The following is a 22,811-nucleotide window of genomic DNA, read 5'->3' on the forward strand; positions in this document are numbered from 1 at the left end:
TCTATGTTATATGTACTGTATGTCTATGTATGTATTGTATGAATGTATTGTATGTAGCATGCATGTAGTATGTATGTAGCATGCATGTAGTATGTATGTATGTAGCATGCATGTAGTATGTATGTATGTAGCATGCATGTAGTATGTATGTAGCATGCATGTAGTATGTATGTAGCATGCATGTAGTATGTATGTAGCATGCATGTAGTATGTATGTAGCATGCATGTAGTATGTATGTAGCATGCATGTAGTATGTATGTAGGATATATGTAGTATGTATGTAGTATGTATGTAGTATGTATGTAGCATGCATGTAGTATATATGTAGTATGTATGTTACATGTAGTATATATGTAGTATGCATGTAGCATGCATGTAGTATGTATGTAGTATATATGTAGTATGTATGTAGCATGCATGTAGTATGTATGTAGTATGTATGTAGCATGTATGTAGTATGCATGTAGTATATATGTAGTATGTATGTTACATGTAGTATATATGTAGTATGCATGTTGCATGCATGTAGTATATATGTTGTATGTATGTTGCATGCATGTAGTATATATGTAGTATGTATGTTGCATGTAGTATATATGTAGTATGAATGTAGCATGTATGTAGTATGTAGTATGAATGTAGCATGTATGTAGTATGTAGTATGAATGTAGCATGTATGTAGTATGCATGTTGCATGTAGTATATATGTAGATTGTATGTTACATGTAGTATGCATGTTGTATGTATGTAGCATGTAATTTTTTTTTTTTTTTTTACATTCAACACATTAGCCGGATGATGGGACTACTACTGTCCCATCATTGGCTAATGTGTCAATCACTGTCATGGTAGCAGGCATCGCCCGATGGGACTTGTAGTCCCATCGGACGATGCCTGCACAGACCCCCGAAGCCTGCACAGACCACCGGCAGGCCGGCACAGCCCCCCGGAGCCTGCACAGCCCCCCAGCAGGCCGGCACAGCCCCCCGGAGCCTGCACAGACCACCGGCAGGCCGGCACAGCCCCCCAGCAGGCCGGCACAGCCCACCGGAGCCTGCACAGACCACCGGCAGGCCGGCACAGCCCCCCGGCAGGCCGGCACAGACCACCGGAGCCTGCACAGACCCCCTGGCAGGCCGGCACAGCCCCCCGAAAGGCCCGTACAGACCCCAGAGAGGCTGTACAAGGCAAAAACAGGGTTTTTCTTATTCCGATACCGGAAGTCCCATAGACTTGAATGGGACTTCCGGTATCGGAATCGGCGATACCGATACTTTTTTTTAAGATCGGCCGATCCATTCCGATCCGATACTTTGAAGTATCGGACGGTATCGCTCAACTCTACCTGTAACTCTTCTTAATACTGACTATAAAATTTACACAAAAGTCTTGGCAAATCGTTTAAAAAAGGTGATTGCTCTGGTCATTGGGGATGATCAATCTTGTGCTGTTCCTGGGAGGAAAATTACTGACTCGCTTTTAATGGTTAGAGATGTGATATGAGGGGACAGGAATTAGCATTAATTACATTTGATTTTGAGAAGGCTTATGACAGAGTATCGCATTGCTTTTTATTTGAAGTTTTAAAGAAAATTGGTTGCCCGGGAGAATTTATTAACCGTATTAAGTGTTTGTATGATTTGTCATTTTGTAAGGTGTCTGTAAATGGGTTTTTATCTGGGAATATTAAGGTATGTTGTGGAGTTAAACAGGGTTGTCCGCTATCTCCTATTTTATTTATACACTCACTGGCCACTTTATTAGGTACACCATGCTAGTAACGGGTTGGACCCCCTTTTGCCTTCAGAACTGCCTCAATTCTTCGTGGCAGAGATTCAACAAGGTGCTGGAAGCATTCCTCAGAGATTTTGGACCATATTGACATGATGGCATCACACAGTTGGCGCAGATTTGTCGGCTGCACATCCCTGATGCAAATCTCCCGTTCCACCACATCCCAAAGATGCTCTATTGGATTGAGATCTGGTGACTGAGGAGGCCATTTGAGTACAGTGAACTCATTGTCATGTTCAAGAAACCAATCTGAGATGATTCGAGCTTTATGACATGGCGCATTATCCTGCTGAAAGTAGCCATCAGATGTTGGGTACATTGTGGTCATAAAGGGATGGACATGGTCAGCAACAATACTCAGGTAGGCTGTGGCGTTGCAACGATGCTCAATTGGTACCAAGGGGCCCAAAGAGTGCCAAGAAAAAATTCCCCACACCATGACACCACCACCACCAGCCTGAACCGTTGATACAAGGCAGGATGGATCCATGCTTTCATGTTGTTTACGCCAAATTCTGACCCTACCATCCGAATGTCGCAGCAGAAATCGAGACTCATCAGACCAGGCAACGTTTTTCCAATCTTCTACTGTCCAATTTCGATGAGCTTGTGCAAATTGTAGCCTCAGTTTCCTGTTCTTAGCTGAGAGGAGTGGTACCCGGTGTGGTCTTCTGCTGCTGTAGCCCATCTGCCTCAAAGTTCGACGCACTGTGCGTTCAGAGATGCTCTTCTGCCTACCTTGGTTGTAACGGGTGGCAATTTGAGTCACTGTTGCCTTTCTATCAGCTCGAACCAGTATGCCCATTCTCCTCAGACCTCTGGCATCAACAAGGCATTTCCGGCCACAGAACTGCCGCTCACTGGATTTTTTTTCTTTTTCGGACCATTCTCTGTAAACCCTAGAGATGGTTGTGCGTGAAAATCCCAGTAGATCAGCAGTTTCTGAAATACTCAGACCAGCCCTTCTGGCACCAACAATCATGCCACGTTCAAAGGCACTCAAATCACCTTTCTTCCCCACACTGATGCTCGGTTTGAACTGCAGGAGATTGTCTTGACCATGTCTACATGCCTAAATGCACTGAGTTGCCGCCATGTGATTGGCTGATTAGAAATTAAGTCTTAACACACAGTTGGACAGGTGTACCTAATAAAGTGGCCAGTGAGTGTATGTGCAATAGAACCCCTTTTAGGTACTATTAGGAACGATAAGGTGGTGGATGGTTTGTTTTTACCAGGAAATAATAATGTGCCTATAAACTCGTTGCCTACATGGATGATGTTACAGTTTTTGTGAGGTGTATGAGGAGTTTTAACAGTTTTAAGGACAGCAGAATGGTTCGAAGGGGCCTCAGGTTTTAAGGTTAATTTTGAAAAATCAGGGGTCTTATTAATTGGAGGTTTTACCATTGATGGGCAATATAGGCTTGTAGTGGTTCCAGAGTTGAAAATTTTAGGGGTTTTTTTTCATCAAATTGTGGAAATGTAAAAAATTGGGAATCACTCTTGGAGCGTGTAAGAAAAAAGATTAGTCTGTGGAAATTAAGATGCCTGTCGATGGAGGGGAAGATTTTAGAAATAAGACAAGTTCTCTTACCCTTGATTTTATATGTCGCCATTGGTTTTATGCCTCCAGACTTAGTGAAGAAGAAAATTATCAAAGAGTGTTTTAATTTTTTCTGGGGCACAAAGATGGAAAGAGTTAGAAGAGAGGAGTTATATAGAAAGAAGGAGGATGGAGGAAAGAACTTCCCAGATATTAGAAGGTTTTTATATTGTAAATATTTATCCTTGTGTTTTAATGTTCTGGTTGGAGCGGAATCAAATCTGAAATCTATTGTGACATATAATTGTGGGTTTTTTATTAGAAAGTATAAATGGTGTGTGTTGGAGTTGAAGAAGCCCCATAGATGGATACCCTCAGAGCATTACTTAATTTTAGAAAGGATAATGAGAGAATTCAATCTAGCAAATGTAGGAAAGCACGTTTTAATTAATCATAGGAAAATGTTAAGGTTTTTAGAGAATAAAAGTGTTACTTGTACAGTAGATCAATTTTCATCCCAAGCATCAAAAGAAATATGGCTACGGGCTAATGTCCCTTTTGTGCTAAATGAACAGAAAGATTTGTTGTGGAGCATTGTGAAAAAGTGTCTCCCCACCAAGGATTTTAATCATAGAAGAGGACTAGTGAAGAATGCTCAGTGTCCGAGAGATGGATGTATAGAGGATGAGACATGTTTACATATCTTTTGGAATTGCGATTTTGCACAACAAGTGTGGAGAAAGATCAGTTCTTTGGTGGGTGTTTTAAGTGGTCTTAGGTTTTTTGATTTCAATCTGGTATTTTACGGCATTGGGAAAAGAAATATTGATTTTAAAAATGTCTGGTTAATATTGTCTGTGATGAAAATGGCCTTATGGAAATGTAGGAATATTTTATTGCTTAAGAGGACCGTATTATCTGTAAATGATTGTACACAGCTTGGGCTTAGTTATTTATTTACATATTATTGGAAGGATAGGAAAGACTTAGGAGCTGAGGAAGCAGAAAGATTGTGGAAACAGAAAGAATGGAATAAGGTTCTTAATACGTAATATGTCGGTCTTAATGTATTTTTCATGTGTTTTACTTACGTTTGTTTCACGATGATGATTTCTTGGTTTTGGTCTTAATCCTATGGAATATGAAAGACAAGAAACATTTCAATAAGGAATCTGAGTGGAAAAAAGAGAAAAAAGAAAAAAAAAATCTGTTCTTATCAGTTTAATATCTGATACGTCCCGTATCTGGGGACCATATATTAAATGGATTTTTAGAACAGGGAGATGGAAAAAGAGCTTGCTCACTTCACTCCACACATCATCTCAGTATCGGCAGTTTCTCTGGGAATGGTGCACTCACTCTCTTAAGCAGTTTCCAAAGACAGATTGAATTGAAATCGGGATACACAAGTAGTGTTTTCAAAGCATTATTTGAATGCTTTTTTCCACTGTAGTTGCTCTGCAATTAGTTTTTCTTGGTCCAAGTTGTACATTTCCAATTCCTTTACCTTGATTTAACTTGACCAACTCTGCTACAGCAAGTGTTATTCGCCTCTATATGGAAGGCATTGCACTGCATTCGATCTGTCATTTAAATAACGGTCTATCTTGGCCTTTGCTGCTTGGTAGGTACAGGTGTGATAAGCTGCAGTTATGTGTTTGGCTTCGGATAGCTACATTTCTGCACACCCGCCTGCTACAAGGCCTGCAGCCCTTTCCCTTCAGTACTTCCCCAGCCTTAATTCAAGCATTCAATTCCTACCACATCCCTCATGCAATGATATGTCATTTCATTTTTGAAACATTGTCCCCCTCTTGTGGTCTTTCAACTTTGAAATTTACTGTTCAATTTTTGAATTAATTCATATATGAATTAAATGGAAAAGCAACAATTTATCTGGCAAGTTATTTGAATGTTCGGCCTACGTCCACCTGTCTGACAGACGGTATTCTAGTGGGGCTTGTAGCAGCAGCTAGGTGCGCTGCTTGCCTGCAGTAAATAGGATGTGTTCCATCCATGGAAGACTATGATAGGATGCATTCCATTCATAGAACACAATGCTTGGATGTGTTCTATTCCTGGAACACTTAGGATCACTGGAACAATGGGACCACGTGTCACAATGGGCAGCCCAGAGTCTGTAGCAGCTGCACAGTAGTAGTCAGCTTCAGTCTGCTGAGGGAGCCTCAGCAGAGAGGTGGGGGGGATGCTCGCTTGCTGGTTACAATATCCGGCACCAGGAGAGTTAAAGCAAGACCTTTCTTTTAGGGAGGGTAGAGGGGCGGTGTAGGAGCAGTGCTCCTCTGGCCTCTTTAAGCGCGTTTGACTGTGAGGGGAGGGTGGCCTAAAAAAAAGTGGTTGGCCTATACAAATTAAAAGCACGTGGAGTGGAATCCTGGGAAAACAAAAAAAATCAGCCGCCTGTGCTTTTGTTATGCGCCCAGACTTGGTTTGAATGTCTTCCTCAGGGTATTGTCTGTGTCATTCTCCACAATGGGTGCCGGTCTTAAGCCCTGTGGCCTTGCAAGCGGCAAACCATTTCTGGTCATTGCTTCTGAGCCTTTTGGCTAAGATCAAGTGTCTTGCCAAGAGGTTCCTGTAGTGTCTCCCTCTCGGTCTTGCAGCATCGCCACTTAGGTGACTTAAGCTGCCTGCTGCTATTGGGGGGTCCCAAGGAAACGAGAGACGATGGGCGTGAGGATTCGATATGCTGGGACCGACGATGTTCAGGTCAAGAATGCTTTCCGAATTTATATTGAGGAAGAGAGGAGGGACCATTTCACCCTGCGTTATTTGGTGGAAGAAATTATCTTCAAAAGTCTGGGAGTAGCTCGTGAGGCTGTAATCTGCCTACAAGAAATTCCAAGGAATGGCCGGTATGTTTTGGTGCTTGACCATGTGGCTGCTTGCCAGAATCTGTTCAGCCAGCTGAAGCAGCAAGAGGCTCTGAAAAATCCAGCCTTGGATGGACTCACATTCACGGTATTGTATTCAAAAGGGGAAGTGCCAGTTGTGGTCTTTATGCATAACCCTTTTGTGAGTGTTGAGGTCATTGAGAAATTCCTGCTCCGCCACTGCAGCCATGTTGTTTACTCACATAGGGTGAGGAACGAAGTAGGATTGTGGACCGGTAAGCACAAGTTTTTTGACCCTCAGGGCCCTGGAGGTATGCGCTACCCTCCCCTCAGTTTTGCCATCGGGAGGGATAAAGGGTTTATGTATTTTCCCGGTGCTCCACGTTTTTGTCGTAAGTGCAAATCCTTAGGACACTTCCAGGAGGACTGCAAAGTGGAAAATTTTTTGGGAAAATGTAATACCGTGGGCCATCTTGCAAAGGAGTGCACCAACTCCATTATCTGTAATGTGTGTGGAGGGGAGGGGCATGCTTTCAAGAACTGTCCCCTCCATGCCAGGTCCTATGCAGAGGCAGTATCACCAGGTCCAAGAGCTTCCGCCACCCTTGGTGATGAGACCGAGGCAATAAGGGACTTTATTGAAGTCACAGAAGAGGCAGTTGATTTTGCCAGTGGAGAGGGTGCAGAGATGGAGTGTGCCAATCCTCCACCCCTCTTGGATGTGCGTGGTGAGGGAGAAGTGAGCGGTTCACTCTCCACAACGCCAGTGTTAGCCTTGGAAAGTCCGAAGGAGGAATGTCATGGTGATGGTGGTCAGGCTGACTTCACTAATGATGTGGTGAGGACCCCTGACGAGGACTGTTAAGTATCCTCTGCAAAAAAGTTTCGGCCGGATTCTTCACCTGTCAGTGCTGCGAGTACTAGCCCCTGTAGTGACAGGGTTTTCCAGGAAGGTTATGGCTCCTCTCCTAGGTGTCCTTTTTTGGTGGAGGGGGTCAACTATCCTTGTTTAACATCAGGGTTGGAGTTTCAAGATGAGAAAGGTTGAGACTAAGATGGGGTGTATGCTCTTATCTACCTAATATGGCTAAAAAATGGGCTCCAACGTGGGATGCAATGTATTGTCATTAAATGAAAGGCTAGTTAAATCTAAGCCAAGAAGTTTAGCTGTATTAGACGAATTAAAAAATCTTGGAGCTAGTGTTTATTGTTTGCAGGAGTGTGGGATTGAAGAGTCACCCCCTGAAAAGGACTGGGCATATGGAGAAAGTATATGGTCTGGGTCGGTGACAAATAAGAATGATGGGGTGGGAATTTTGTTAGGGAATAGGGATTTAAGTTTTGAAAATAACACTGTGGTGGAACCAGGGCGATGTATTGTGGCGGTGGTTAAGGGGAGTGGTTGGAGGGTGAAAATTGTAAATGCATATTGTTCTACTGATAAGGGGGAAAGATTAGCCTTGCTAGAGAAAATACGTCTCTTTTTGCCTGGGAGGATTCCAATATTATTAGTTGGGGACTTTAATTGTTCTACCGAAGGGGACATTGATGTCTCGGGTAAAGCCCTTAATCAAATTGTCTGTGATTTTTCTTTTTTAGATGCGGCTGAACTTTTGGGTAAGCAACCACCGGCCACGTATAGGGCTGATAGGGGTGGAATAGCAACCAGGATTGATCGTATGCTGTTCACAAGCAGAGGTTTGGTTTGTAAGTCCTTTAAACAATATGTATTTTCTTTTACAGATCACGAGTGTTTGTGGGGAATGTTTGAAGGTGATAAAAAATGGTGTATGGTGGGGGTGTATGGAAACTAAATGTTAGGCTGTTAGAGGATGCTAGTGTTATGAGAGATTTTGAATGTAAGTATGAATGGTGGAGGTCTCAGAAAAATAATTTTGTGAATGTGACTGTATGGTGGGATTGGGTGAAAGGAGAAATCAAGAAGTTTTTTAAGAGGTGGGGCTACAAGAAAGCCGCCATTGAAAGAGGCAGATTTAAGGATTTGAATACGAGGATTGAATGGTTACAGAAAATGAGTATGAAAGGGATTGATGTAGGGGACCAACTTAGGGAAGTGAGAGATGAGATGAAGCGTGTTTTGGAAAAACGCGGGAAAGAAATTATTTTTAAAATGAGGGTTGAGCATTTGGATATGGATGAAAAGTGTACAAGATATTTTTTTAAGAAAATGTGTAGTAAGAGAGATATGGATGAGGTTGTAAATGATAATGGTGTGACTGTGAGTGGAAAGGATGTGTTGGATGAGGTACATAGTTTCTATAGTAGTCTTTTTGAGTTAAAATGGGTGGATGGAATTTTAAAGGAACATGTGTTAGGTATGTTGGGAAATCAACTTGATTCAGATGAACGTGAGTGTTTGAGTGAGGATGTTATTTTTGATGAGGTTAAAAAAAGCAGTGGATGGTGCAAAAAATAATAAAACGCCTGGAAAAGATGGTTTGCCTGTTGAGCTTTATGCGAAAGTGTGGGATGTGATCGGAGGTGATTTTGTGGATGTGTGCCAGTATATGTGGGGAAATGGTGTACTATGTGACTCTATGAAGGAAGGAGTGGTAGTTTTACTATATAAGAAGGGTGATAGGAAATGTCTGCGCAACTGGAGGCCGACTACATTACTCAATACAGACTATAAAGTCTTCAGCAAGATTCTTGCTAATCGGATGCGGGTAGTAATTGGTAGTGTGGTTGGTGAAGATCAAGTGTGTGCGGTGCCGGGTAGATGTATTACGGAGTTAGAGTTGAGCGACTTTTGCTTTTTTAGGGTCGAGTTTCGGTTCATGAAACCCGACATTTCCAAAAGTCGGGTTGAGGAAAATCGGCCGACTATTGGGAAAAGTCGTGGTTTCGACCGAAACACGAAACCCAATGGGGAATTAAAGTCGGCAGTGAGAGGAGGACAGGAAACACACCTACAGTGCCCATTTGAATGCCAAAAGCATCAATTCTTCTTACTTAAGCTTGTCAACCTTAATTAACTTCATAATACTAGTTATGCACAGAAAAATGGGGGTTATTTGGCTAAAGTTGTGGGGGGGAAGGGCTGGCTCCAGGTTTTCATGTGCCCTGGGCACAAGAGCGCCCCTTTAACACACAGCACAACTCATGATGCTCCGATACGGCAGAGAAATACCTGTATAGTACAATGAAAAATACTTCACTTTTTACATCTCATGACGAGGCCCATCTATTTCTCCATACAGAATCATTGGTCCCATATAATGTTTGAAACAGTATATGATGAGCTTCCCATAATGTTACAGTATATGTTGGTCCCCATGGATGAAGCTCCACTGTCTTATGGGCCCAAATAATGCTCCAAGCATAATGGGCCCCATTTCTAATGGTCTAGTGTATAATTGGCCCTGTAAATGCTGCTCCAGTGTCTGATGTCCACCTTTGGAATGTTACAGTGTATGGTGGGCCCCATCTATCATTCTCCAGAGTATAGTGCTCCCCAAAAATTGTTGTCCTAACATTGAAATAATGAAATAAGTCTCCTCGCTAGGGAATCCCTGTACTAGTCTGGACTCCTCGTCGTCCCCATCTTCCATCTCACTGCACAGTATTTCAACCTTGCAAGTGCTGTGATCCTGAGCAAGCAGGGTGGGCCCACTCGTTGGCGACGGCACTGGCACAGGGCCCCTGATAGTACGGTGGTGTGTCTGACGGCGGGTGTGCCGAACCTGCACTTTCATCTGCAGCTTCCTCTTTGTCACCGTGTAAGATGGAACTGTATATGGGAAGGGTAACCTGAGTTTCATCAGGGTCAGATTCAGGCCATGTAGCGTGCGAGGGGAATGTAGTTGTCTGGGTCAATGTACCAGCAGATTCATCGAGCAGTGGCTGGGCATCAGTGCACTTGTGTCGCCCCCAGGAGTACGGTCGCCACAGTGGCATTACCTTCCTCCTAGGGAGTGTGATGTCATGCTTGGGAGCAACGAAGGATCTCTCTAGCAGGTTAACTTATTGGGCGGCGTTATTCCCACGAGTCACGACCCTCCAAACAGCGTTCATGAAGGCAAATTGTTTGTTTTACGTGGGCAGTATGGTTGCAAAGCTGAACCTTAAAGGAATGTCCAGAAGGGCACCACCAGGAGTGGAGCCTACGGCGTAATTTGACTCAACATGGGCAACCTCAACCATCCAGCCACAAAAAAGATGCACACATTGCAAGCTTAATTCCGTTAACGAACGAGACTCCGTCATGCCCCGCGGTCCGAGTCCGGCTTACTAGAAGGACACGCAAGGCTCTGGCACGTGAGATACACCAGTTATTGGCCAGTCATGCCCTTACATGTCCGTGGCTGCATGTGCGCTACACTGAAAAGGCCAGCGTTTGTCGCTTACAGGTGCAGATAACCCGCTGAACAACGTTAGTGATGGAGATCTGGAATTACAATTATTACCCGCGAACGATGATTTCCCAGTAAGTGCAGGTCAACCGCAGTTCCGGAATTAGGCCTAACCGTCATTCCTGAAATAATGAAAAACTTACATGTGCAAACCACAGGTGCTGTAGCTTGCATAACAGCTCGCCAGCCATTCTCAGGCCCAGTATGGATTACACGTGATTGCACAAAGGTGAGAAAGGGTACCGTATCCCCGGATAACATGTATGGATAGCATAGTGTACACATTCAAAATATATGTCTATAGATCAGGAGGCAGGCTCAGACGGTGTCAGGCCCAGTATGGATTACACGTGATTGCACAAAGGTGAGAAAGGGTACCGTATCCCCTGATAACATGTATGGATAGCATAGTGTACACATTCAAAATATATGTCTATAGATCAGGAGGCAGGCTCAGACAGTGTGAGGCCCAGTATGGATTACACGTGATTGCACAATGGTGAGAAAGGGTACCGTATCCCCGAATAACATGTATGGATAGCATAGTGTACACATTCAAAATATATGTGTATAGATGAGGAGGCAGGCTCAAACGGTGTCAGGCCCAGTATGGATTACACGTGATTGCACAAAGGTGAGAAAGGGTACCGTATCCCCTGATAACATGTATGGATAGCATACTGTACACATTCAAAATATATGTGTATAGATCAGGAGGCAGGCTCTGATGGTGTCAGGCCCAGTAAGGATTACACGTGATTGCACAAAGGTGAGAAAGGGTACCGTATCCCCGAATAACATGTATGGATAGCATAGTGTACACATTCAAAATATATGTCTATAGATCAGGAGGCAGGCTCAGATGGTGTCAGGCCCAGTATGGATTACACATGATTGCACAAAGGTGAGAAAGGGTACCGTATCCCCGGATAACATGTATGGATAGCATAGCGTACACATTCAAAATATATGTCTATAGATCAGGAGGCAGGCTCAGACGGTGTCAGGCCCAGTATGGATTTGACGGCCCAGATTACACAGCGGAGGAGCAGGGAGAGGTAAAGATTGCAAATGCTGGGGCCCTGCCCAAGCAAGGGGGGCCCACTCATGGACATCGGTACTGGCACTGGGCCCCTCATAGTACGGCGGTGTGTCTGACGGTGGGTGTGCACCACCACCGTCAGAGACACTTGATTGCACTATGAGGGACCCTGTGCCAGTGCCCTCGCCCAAGAGTCGGCCTACCCACCTGTCCAGGGCAACGGCACTCGCACGGTTTCGTGCGCTAGGTGGTGACCCCGGCCATGGGGGGGGCAGCACAGTTAGGGAGTTTTAGAAAGTGGCATATGTTGATGTTGGACATTCAGCTGATGCAAAAGGCGAAATTGTTCAAGTCCCAGGAAGAGGAGGACCAAAGCAAGCCATTTTTCTGTCACCCTATGTGTCATCAGGGGAAGGTGGGACAAAATCCTTGGAAACCCATGCATGGTTCATTTTAATGAAGGTTAGATCATCCACATTTTGGGTTGACAGACGGGTCCTTTTTTCTGTCAGGATTGATCCAGCTGCACTGAAGACTTTTTCCCGATAGCACACTTGCAGCTGGGCAAGCGAACTCCTGTAAGGCATATTGTGCCAATTCAGGCCATTTGTCCAGTTTAGCGGCCCAATAGTCAAAGGGGAATGACCTGTGTGGGAGAACATCGATATGGGAGGAAAAGTAGTTTGTAACCATAGTTGACAACTGCTGTCTCCTGTCACTTTCCATCGATGCAGTATTACCAGTTGTGTGAGCGGTACTTGAAAAATCAGTCCACAACATTGTCATGAAACCCCTGTCTCCAACGCCACTTCTACTGTGTGCACCACGAACACCTCTGCCAAGCTGCCCCCCGGCCCATACGGCTCGTGTGAGAACCATCACCGCTCCTGTGTGCTGGGAATACCTCAACCAACCGGTTTACCAGAGTTGCTTGTTTATTACCCAACATTAGGTCAAGGTTCTCGTGTGGCATGATGTTTTGTAATTTGCCTTTATAGCGTGGATCCAGGATGCTGGCCAACCAGTAGACGTCATCGTTCATCATTTTGGCAATGTGGGGGTCCCTTTTTAGGATCTGCAAGACATAACCTGACATGTGGGCCAATGTTCCCGGTGTCAATGATGCACTGCGAGTGCTGGTTGAAGGAGCACTTTCTGGCAAATCCACATCCCTCCAGTCAAGCACAAACCCTGTACCAGACCGTGCCACTCCAACATTTTCACTTGCCCCATGAGATGCATCCTCCTCCCCTATGTAATCATCCCCATCATCATCCTCCTCATCCTCTTCTTCCTCCACCTCGTCCAGAAGAAGTCCTTGAGCAGACAAAGGCTGAATGTCATCAAGGATTCCCTCCTCCTCTTCCTCCTCGTCAACATTGGCTGCAGACGCCTGCTCCTTAAGGTGCGTCAAAGTTTGCATGAGCAGACGCATAAGTGGGATGCTCATGCTTAGGATAGCGTCGTCTGCGCTTACCAGCTGTGTGCATTCCTCAAAACACTGAAGGACTTTACAGAGGTCTTTCAGCATCGACCACTGCACACCTGTCAACTCCATGTCTGCTCTCAAAGTGCCTGGCCGTGTATCCTCCCACAAATGCATTATGGCCTGCCTCTGCTCGCACAGCCGCTCAACCATGTGCAGGGTGGAGTTCCACCTTGTTGCAATGTCGATAATGAGGCAGTGGTTGGGAAGGTGGAGCAATCGCTGCAGCTTCTGCATACGAATGGAGTGTACAGGCGACCGGCGGATGTGCGCGCACAGTCTTCGCTCCTTCTGGAGCAGGGCTGTTAACTCCGGATAATTGTTGAGGAAGCACTGCACCACCAGGTTCAAGGTGTGAGCCAAGCAAAGTATGTGGCTGAGTTTTGAAAGGGCTATGGATGCCACAAAATTACGTCCGTTATCACTAACTACCTTGCCTGCCTCAAGATGTATACTACCCAGCCATGACTCAGTTTGTCGCTGAAAGTATTCGGCCAGCACCTCCGCGGTGTGTCTGTCGCCCAAACACATCATCTGCAACACAGCCTGCTGACGCTTTCCACTAGCTGCTCGATAGGGAGACACCTCGTGTGCAACAGTGGCAACTGCAGATGGAGTGCTCGTACGACTGCGCTCTGTGGACGAGCTTTCGCTTCTGGAGGAGGAGGAGGGTCGAATGCCTACAGCCAACTGTTTCCTATACCGTGGGCTAGGCAGCATTGCCCCACCACCGCTGTCCCCTGTGGACCCTGCATCCACCACATTAACCCAGTGCACAGTGATGGACACGTAACGGCCCTGGCCATGCCGACTGGACCATGCATCTGTTGTGAGGTGCACCTTTCCACTCACTGACTGCTTGAGTGCATGGACAATGCGGTCTTTCACATGATGGTGGAGGGCTGGGATGGCTTTGCGAGAGAAGAAGTGGCGACTGGGTAGGTCATAGCGTGGTACTGCATAGGCCATGAATTCGCTTTCCACCAACCGATAGGGCATCATCTCTAACGAGATTAGTTTGGCAATGTGGGCGTTCAAACCCAGTGCACGCGGATGAGAGACTGAGTACTTTCTTGACCTACTCAGTCTCTGGGAGGGTGAGCTGGACTTGAGAGCTGCATATGGTGGAACTAGCGGTGGACAGGGCGGACTGAGAGAGGGTTGATGATGGAGATGGAGCAGGTGTTCTTTCTGATGGCCTAGATTCAGTCTTTCGTTGATATAACAGTGGGATTCCCTGACTGCTTTGGCCTTGCAACACCTCAACATTTGCTGCTGTGCTAACCGGTGGGCTTACAGTGGGGGAAACAATGTAGCGTTGCTGACTACCTTCTTTGTGATCAGTTGCACATGTGGTACTTGAGGTTTGGTGTTGTGTCCACGGTTGCAAGTGCATACTGGTTAAATGTCTAAGCATGCAACTGGTATTCAAATTTTTCCGATTTTTCCCTCGGCTAAAGGTCTTTGCGCACTTCTTACAGATAACCTTGGCCTGATCATGAGGATTTTGTTCAAAAAAATGCCACACTGCACTCTTCCTACTTTTGAAGACATTTTGCGGCCTGGCACGCTGTGCTATTTTGACCGTCTGGACAAGGTGTCCAGCAACTCTTGATTTTTGGAACCTGTCTTTGGAGTGCTCCGGGCCTGCCAGATAACAGCTGTTGCGATGTCTATGTCTGCTGTGGATGCACCTCCTCCTCATCTGAGCTATTGGAAGCAGCACCCTCTTCCCCCAATGGATTCCAATCTGGGACAACAACTGGGTCATCCATCACCTCCTCTTCAATGTCATGTGCACCTTCCTCTGTGTCACCGTTTATGGTGGTATAGTATGCGGGAAGGGGCACCTGAGTCTCATCAGGGTCAGAATCTGGCTCATTACACTGCGAGGACAATGTAGTGCTCTGACTGAATGTACCAGCAGAATCATCTATCAGTGGCTGTACATCAGTGCACTCCATGTCAGATTCATCTTGGCCTGGGTAATTCACCATTTCACTTGAAAACCCAGGCATGGTATGTGAAAACAGCTCCATGGAGTAATCAGTTGTATGGCCTGCGTCATCCTTCAATCCTGGTAGGGGTGAAGGACACAAGGAAAGGTGTGGTTCATGAACATGACCCTCCATTGACAACTCTGTGCTTTTATTTTTTACAACTTCAGAAGAGGAGGCGATAGAGCTGGAGGCTGAGTCAGCAATGTAAGCCAAAACTTCTTCCTGATGTTTTTGCTTTAAAAGCGGTTTGCCAACTCCTAGAAAACTAAGCCTTCGAGGCCTTGTGGAGCCAGATGATGATGCAGGCTCAACACCTCCTGCATTTGGTCCTATTTTGCTTTTTCCACTACCATCAGATCCACCACCAACACCATCATTACCAGCTGGCAACCCCCGCCCAATTCCACGGCCTCTTCCACCAGCCTTCCTCATTTTTGGTAAAAATGTACACAAAATCCCACTAACTATATAGTAATTTAAAACAAGGTACAAGGTGTATATAGGACAGGGGAGACGTCGAATTTCTGAACACACTTGTGGACACTGTTGGATTGTGTGAGGCCCAGTTAATATCACACCGCTATGTCACAGGCTCAATGTCGCAGGTGTGAAAAATGTCACTATAGGACAGGGGAGATGTAGAATTTCTGAACACACTTGTGGACACTGTTGTGTGAGGCCCAGTTAATATCACACCGCTATGTCACAGGCTCAATTTCGCAGGTGTGAAAAATGTCACTATAGGACAGGGGAGATGTATTATTTCTGAACACACTTGTGGACACTGTTGTGTGAGGCCCAGTTAATATCACACCGATATGTCACAGGCTCAATGTCGCAGGTGTGAAAAATGTCACTATAGGACAGGGGAGATGTAGAATTTCTGAACACACTTGTGGACACTGTTGGATTGTGTGAGGCCCAGTGAATATCACACTGCTATGTCACAGGCAGAAATTGGCTAGTGTATGACAAACTACAAGGTGTATATAGAATTGGGCAGAATAGGAATCTTCCTAGAGTGTAGGTCTGTAAGAACGGAATACGTCCTCGACTTATTCTTACAGAGTGACACATAGATAGCTTCGCTGTGGCTGTGATAACAGCCTTTACACGGTACTGAGAGAGGAGCTTGCACGTACACCGGTGTCCGTAAAATTGTCAAGCTCCGTGTTTTTTAAGTATACGGACTGACACACGCTGTCTCTCTATAGTTTTGAATGTGATCAAACAGCAAATATACTTAACTGTTTGAAAAGCAGACAAAACTAGAAGGTGTAGGTCTGTCAGGAATCGAACCTGGAACCTCTTGTCTGCTGGCCAGCAGCTCAGCCATCTGAGCTATGTGGCTGCTTGGAAGATCCCATGTGAAACCAGATACCAGTGATTCTTGTTCTTGATCAGCTCCACCCTGTGCTCTCCTAATTGGCCCATTGATTGCTAATTGCCCACCCTATATAACCTCAGCCGGTACACTTCCTCATTGCGTGATTATTGTGCTTCCAGCCTGTAGTCAAGCTCCTTCTCCTGCTGCTGCTGCTGCTGCTGCTCCATCTGCTAAGTATCGCTGATCCCGTGTACCTGTTTCTGGCTTTTCCTCTGACTTCGTTATCTGCCTGCTCCATTGCTAAAGTATTGCTTATCCAGTGTACTGACTTTCGGCTTCACCTGACTACGCTTCCTGCCTTGCTCCCTCTAGTGGTTGCAATAACACTGGCTCCAACCTGAACCAGATCGTGACAGAATAATCACGCGCCAAAATGGAGTCCGTTGTAGCCACCCTGACAAAACAAGTTTCTGAACTTCAAAGTTTTTGTACCACTTACCAAGAAAAATATTCTAAGCTACAAACAGTAGTATCAGGCCAACAAAAGGAAATAATTGAACTACAAAGGCAACTTCTTGACATGCGCAATTCAAGCCCAGAATCAAACGCACGAATGCCGCTGCCTGCAAAATTCAGTGGGGATCGTCAGCAGTACCGAGGATTCCTCAACCAATGCCGGATATACTTCCAAATGCAACCTGCTCCATTTACCAGCGATAGGAAGAAAGTATTTTTTCTGATTAATCTCCTGACTGATGAAGCTCTTGCATGGGCCTCACCATATGTGGAAAAGAACTATGACATCCTTAATAACTTAGATTCCTTCATCACAGCTATGAATCAAGTTTTTGATGATCCAAACCGTTGTGCCACAGCAGAAACCAAATTGCATAATTTACGCCAAGGACGATGCTCGGTCGCTGAATATACATCAGAGTTCCGTCGCTGGGTGGCCGACACCACATGGAACTCAGCGGCCCAGAGAAGTCAGTTTCGACGAGGATTATCAGAGTCAGTAAAGGATGAGCTTGCCAGGGGCGAAACCCCTGATCAGTTGGAAGACTTTATTCACCTATGTGTTCGAATAGACCAGAGGCTCACCGAGCGGAGAAAGGAGAGACTTCGAGTACTGGAAAATAACCCTGCCTTTTCTTTCTCTTCGTCTAACCATGAACAAAAGACGCAAAGTGTGTCTGAACCGATGCAAATCGATGTTATTCGAAAACCGCTCTCAGCACAAGAAAAGCAGAGGCGATGGGCTGAAAATTTATGTCTCTATTGTGGGGGCTCAGGTCATTTCGCCATCAATTGTCCTAATAAAAGGACTATAGCCTTCATAAGCGACATGACTGCAAGCGATACAGACCTCTCCCAACAGCCATATCCTAGTATGCAGAAGATTTCATCAGTAACGCAGGAGAAAAACAAGATGTGTGCATCATCATCTCATTTTGTCATTCCCATTCAGGTCATAATGGGCAACCAAACAGTACGATGTTCGGCCTTGTTAGATTCTGGAGCAGGAGGGAATTTTATGGACTTAAAATTCACATTGGATAATAATATTTCAAGCAGAACTAAATCCATACCAATCGAAATGGAAACGGTGGACGGATCACCCTTATCTTCTGGACCTGTTACTCATGAGACGATTGAACTTGAGATTTGTATGGAACCTGATCATCACGAAACTGTCAGTTTCCATCTGATTTCCTCTCCAAAATTTCCCGTTATCCTAGGAGTTCCCTGGTTCTCAACTCATAACCCCTCTATCAACTGGGCTTCCAGGACCATTACCTTCCCTTCAGAATACTGTAAGAACAATTGCCATAGTGATCCACCTGTTCCTAAACAAATCCAAGTATCTGAGATTTCTCATATGAAGGAAGATAAACTACCACCACAATACCAACAATTTTCTGATGTCTGCAGCAAGAAAAAAGCTCATCAATTGCCTCCTCATCATCCGTATGACTGCCCCATCGAGCTGCTTCCTGGAACAACTATTCCATTTGGGCGAATTTACAATCTCTCTGAACCAGAACTGAAGGTACTGAGAGAGTATCTGGATGAAAACTTAGAGAAAGGCTTCATCCGACCTTCTACATCTCCAGCTGGGGCACCCTTATTCTTTGTTGAAAAGAAAGACTCAACTTTGCGGCCATGTATCGATTACAGGGAAATTAATAAAATTACCGTAAAAAATCGCTACCCACTTCCGTTAATTCCAGAGTTATTAGAAAGACTCCGCTCTGCTAAAATTTTTACTAAACTGGACCTGAGAGGGGCCTACAACCTCATACGGATTCGCCCTGGAGATGAGTGGAAGACCGCCTTCAGAACAAGATACGGACATTTTGAGTACCTAGTGATGCCTTTTGGCCTTAGCAACGCCCCAGCCACCTTTCAGCACTTCATTAATGATGTGTTTCGAGATTTTTTGGATCAATTTGTTGTTGTTTATCTCGATAACATTCTTATATTTTCAGATACCTTGGAGGAGCATCGCAGGCAAGTCCAGTTAGTCTTGGAACGTCTACAGGAGAATCATCTCTACATAAAACTTGAGAAATGTGAATTCGAACAACCCACGATCCAATTTTTAGGATATGTCATCTCCCCAGAAGGTCTGAGCATGGATCCTAGTAAGATCAATGCAGTGGTGGATTGGCCACCCCCAAAGAATTTGAAAGACGTTCAGCGCTTCATTGGCTTCGCCAACTTCTACAGAAGATTCATTAAAAACTTTTCAAAAATTATTCTGCCAATCACCTTGCTAACCAAGAAAACCCAAGTTTTTTTTTGGTCTACAGAGGCACAGGAGGCTTTTGACAAATTAAAAAATCTTTTTACTTCCGCACCACTACTAGTCCATCCAAATCCGGAACTGCCATTTGTTGTTGAAGTGGATGCCTCGGATTCTGCAGTGGGAGCCATTCTGTCTCAGCGAGTTGGAGATAAGATGCAGCTTCATCCATGCGCATTTCTTTCTCATACCATGTCACCGGCGGAAAAGAACTACGACATTGGGAATAAAGAACTTTTAGCCATAAAAGTCGCCTTCTCCGAGTGGAGACATCTCCTAGAAGGTGCCAATCATCTGGTGACCGTCCTCACTGACCACAAAAATCTAGAGTTTTTACGCACAGCAAGAAGACTGTCTGCAAGACAGGCACGGTGGGCCTTGTTTTTCTCAAGATTTAATTTTGTAATTTCCTATCGGCCTGGTTCGAGAAATGGCAAAGCTGACACCCTGTCCAGGATTTGTTCTGAACCTCAGGAGAGTTCTAATACTGACAGTACTATTCTGGGCCCAAAAAACTTTTTGGGAATATTGGACTCTAAAGTTTTTTTTGCTCAGATTAAAAATGGCTACCACAACGACCCTTTTCTTAACCATCCTCCTGAAGATGTCAATCTTTTTTTCAAGAAGGGATTTTGGATGCTGAACCACAGGGTTTATATCCCAGAATCGGTGAGACTCGAAGTCCTCAAATTAGTCCATGATTCTAAACTTGCAGGACACCCCGGAGTCATGAAAATCCAAGAACTACTACTTCGTTCCTTTTGGTGGCCTAATTGTAGAAGGGATGTGAAAAAATGTGTCCTCCTGTGTAACATGTGCACGTAACAAGACACCACGTTCCTCTCCTTTAGGACTTCTACAACCTCTTCCAGTTCCATCCAAACCTTGGGGATCAATCTCAATGGATTTCATCGTGGATCTACCTCCATCTAAAAAGATGACTGTGATTCTCGTTGTGGTAGACCGACTCACAAAGATGGCCCATTTCATCCCAACTAAAAGAATTCCTACTGCGGAACAAACTGCTGAGTTAATGATCAAAGAGGTTTTTAAGCTGCATGGGACTCCTGATAATGTAGTCTCCGACAGAGGGGTGCAGTTCACATCGAAATTCTGGAAAAGCTTCTGTACAGCCCTGGGAGTCACTGTGAATCTTTCTACGTCTTTCCATCCGCAATCAAATGGCCAGATGGAGAGGACGAACCAGACTCTCAAGCAATACCTCCGCTGCTTCATTTCATATCTTCAAGATGATTGGGTGGACTATTTACCAACAGCGGAATTTGCCTATAACAACGCTAAACACAGCTCTACAGCCCAAAGTCCTTTTTATGCTAACTATGGCTTGCATCCAGTATGTATTCTTAATCTTCCTTTTGAAACTTCTACCCCTGCTGTTGCTGACCGACTCAACAGATTAAAGGAATCCCAGGAGAAATTAATTGAGATATTGCAAAAGGCCCAAGAAGACTATAAAAAAGCAGCAAATAAACACCGTAGAGAACCTCCTAATCTGCACGTGGGTGACAAGGTTTGGTTGTCCACTAAAAACCTAAAAACACACGTGCCATCTTCTAAATTGGGACAAAAATTCATAGGACCCTTCCAAATTGCTGCACAAATTAACAAAGTTGCTTTCCGGTTGGAACTTCCCAGCAGTCTTAAGATTCACCCAGTGTTTCATGTATCTCTGCTCAAACCATTCTGTGAAAATCCATTTCCAGGAAGAACTCAGCCTCCTCCTCCACCTGAAAGGGTCCATGGCGAGGAAGAATTTATTGTGGAGAAGATTCTGGACTCTAGGAGAATCCGAGGTAACCTGCAGTATCTTGTGCAATGGAAGGGTTACGGACCAGAAGAAAACTCATGGGAACCGGAGGAAAATGTTCATGCTTCTAGGCTAACAAGAATCTTCCATCAGAGGTATCCAGATAAACCAGCCCCTGAGATGTCCAGAGGCCATCCTGGAAGGAGGGGAGTACTGTCAGGAATCGAACCTGGAACCTCTTGTCTGCTGGCCAGCAGCTCAGCCATCTGAGCTATGCGGCTGCTTGGAAGATCCCATGTGAAACCAGATACCAGTGATTCTTGTTCTTGATCAGCTCCACCCTGTGCTCTCCTAATTGGCCCATTGATTGCTAATTGCCCACCCTATATAACCTCAGCCGGTACACTTCCTCATTGCATGATTATTGTGCTTCCAGCCTGTAGTCAAGCTCATTCTCCTGCTGCTGCTGCAGCTGCTCCATCTGCTAAGTATCGCTGATCCCGTGTACCGACTTCTGGCTTTTCCTCTGACTTCGTTATCCGCCTGCTCCATCTGCTAAGTATCGCTGATCCCGTGTACCAACTTCTGGCGTTTCCTCTGACTTCGTTATCTGCCTGCTCCATTGCTAAAGTATTGCTTATCCAGTGTACTGACTTTCGGCTTCACCTGACTACGCTTCCTGCCTTGCTCCCTCTAGTGGTTGCAATAACACTGGCTCCAACCTGAACCAGATCGTGACAAGGTCTGTAAGAACGGAACATGTCCTTGACTTATTCTTACAGAGTGATACAGATAGCTTCACTGTGGCCGTGATAACAGCCGTTACACGGTACTGTGTGAGGAGCGTACACCGCTGTGTGGTGTGAACAAATGCACGCTCAGTACCTCACCAGGACAAGAAAAAAATTTGGATTGCTTTTAAAAAACAGTTTGCAGAGCAGTGGGAAAACAGCAATGCAGCTATCAGGAAGCCTTATAAGGCAGCCTAACAACCAACACAGCTGATACAGCACAACATAGCCTGCACTTGCACTGCACACACAGTGACTGTTGTGTTGTACAGGCAAAATCGCTAGCAGCAGAAGCAGTTTTTGGTGTCTTCTTCCCTGCCTAACGCTCTCCCTACAGAATCAGCAGCAGCTCTCCCTATTCTGAGATCAGCATGAGTAACATGGCGGTCGGCGTGCACGTCCTTTTATACCCCCTGTGACGCCCCCAAAGCAAGCCAATCACTTGCATGCCCTTCTCAAAGATGGCGGTGACCCCTGCCTATGTCATCACGTTGCCCACAGTGTCCGTGGATCCTGACTGGCTGAAAAAGGGCGGAAAACAAACTTTTGAAACGCCACTTTGGCGCTAAAGTCGCCGAGCTCGTGGCTGACCTCACCCTAGGGTCGGGTTTCGTTTCATTAAACCCGACTTTACCAAAAGTCGGCGACTTTTGAAATTTTTTGACCCGTTTCACTCAACTCTAATGATGGATAATCTTTTGTTGTGAGATGTAATAGGGGATTGTATGTTCAGGAAAAGAAAATGTATGGTGTTTTGTGTGGATTTTGAGAAAGCTTTTGATCGAGTGTCGCATGCTTTTATGTTTGAAGTGTTAGAAAAGATGGGCTATCCTGGGAAGTTTGTGAATGCGGTGAAATGTTTGCATGATGGGGTGGTGAGTGAGGTGTTAGTGAATGGATGTCTGAGCAAGAAGGTGCTTATAAAGTCAGGCGTCAGGCAAGTGTGTCCCTTGTCTCCTGTCCTGTTTGTAAGTGATAGAACCCCTTCTGTGTATGATTCGGAAAGAGAAGGTGATGAATGG

The 22,811-nt window shown here is 45.1% G+C and overlaps 1 long non-coding RNA gene and 1 pseudogene across 1 annotated transcript in view; one reads left to right on the forward strand and one right to left on the reverse strand.

Annotated features, from left to right (window-relative positions):
• LOC141094920 (uncharacterized) overlaps positions 1 to 22,811 on the reverse strand; it is a 109,500-nt gene that overhangs the window by 5,687 nt on the left and 81,002 nt on the right. The window contains exon 2 of the long non-coding RNA XR_012233195.1: positions 4,433 to 4,473. This is a non-coding gene — a long non-coding RNA (uncharacterized lncRNA). The remainder of the gene's footprint in view (positions 1 to 4,432; positions 4,474 to 22,811) is intronic.
• Positions 4,497 to 4,701, forward strand: LOC141095019 (U2 spliceosomal RNA; annotated as a pseudogene).

Source organism: Dendrobates tinctorius, unplaced genomic scaffold (assembly GCF_039654945.1).
Source record: "Dendrobates tinctorius isolate UK_male_01 unplaced genomic scaffold, ASM3965494v1 ptg000065l, whole genome shotgun sequence".
Taxonomy (NCBI): Eukaryota; Metazoa; Chordata; class Amphibia; order Anura; family Dendrobatidae; genus Dendrobates; species Dendrobates tinctorius.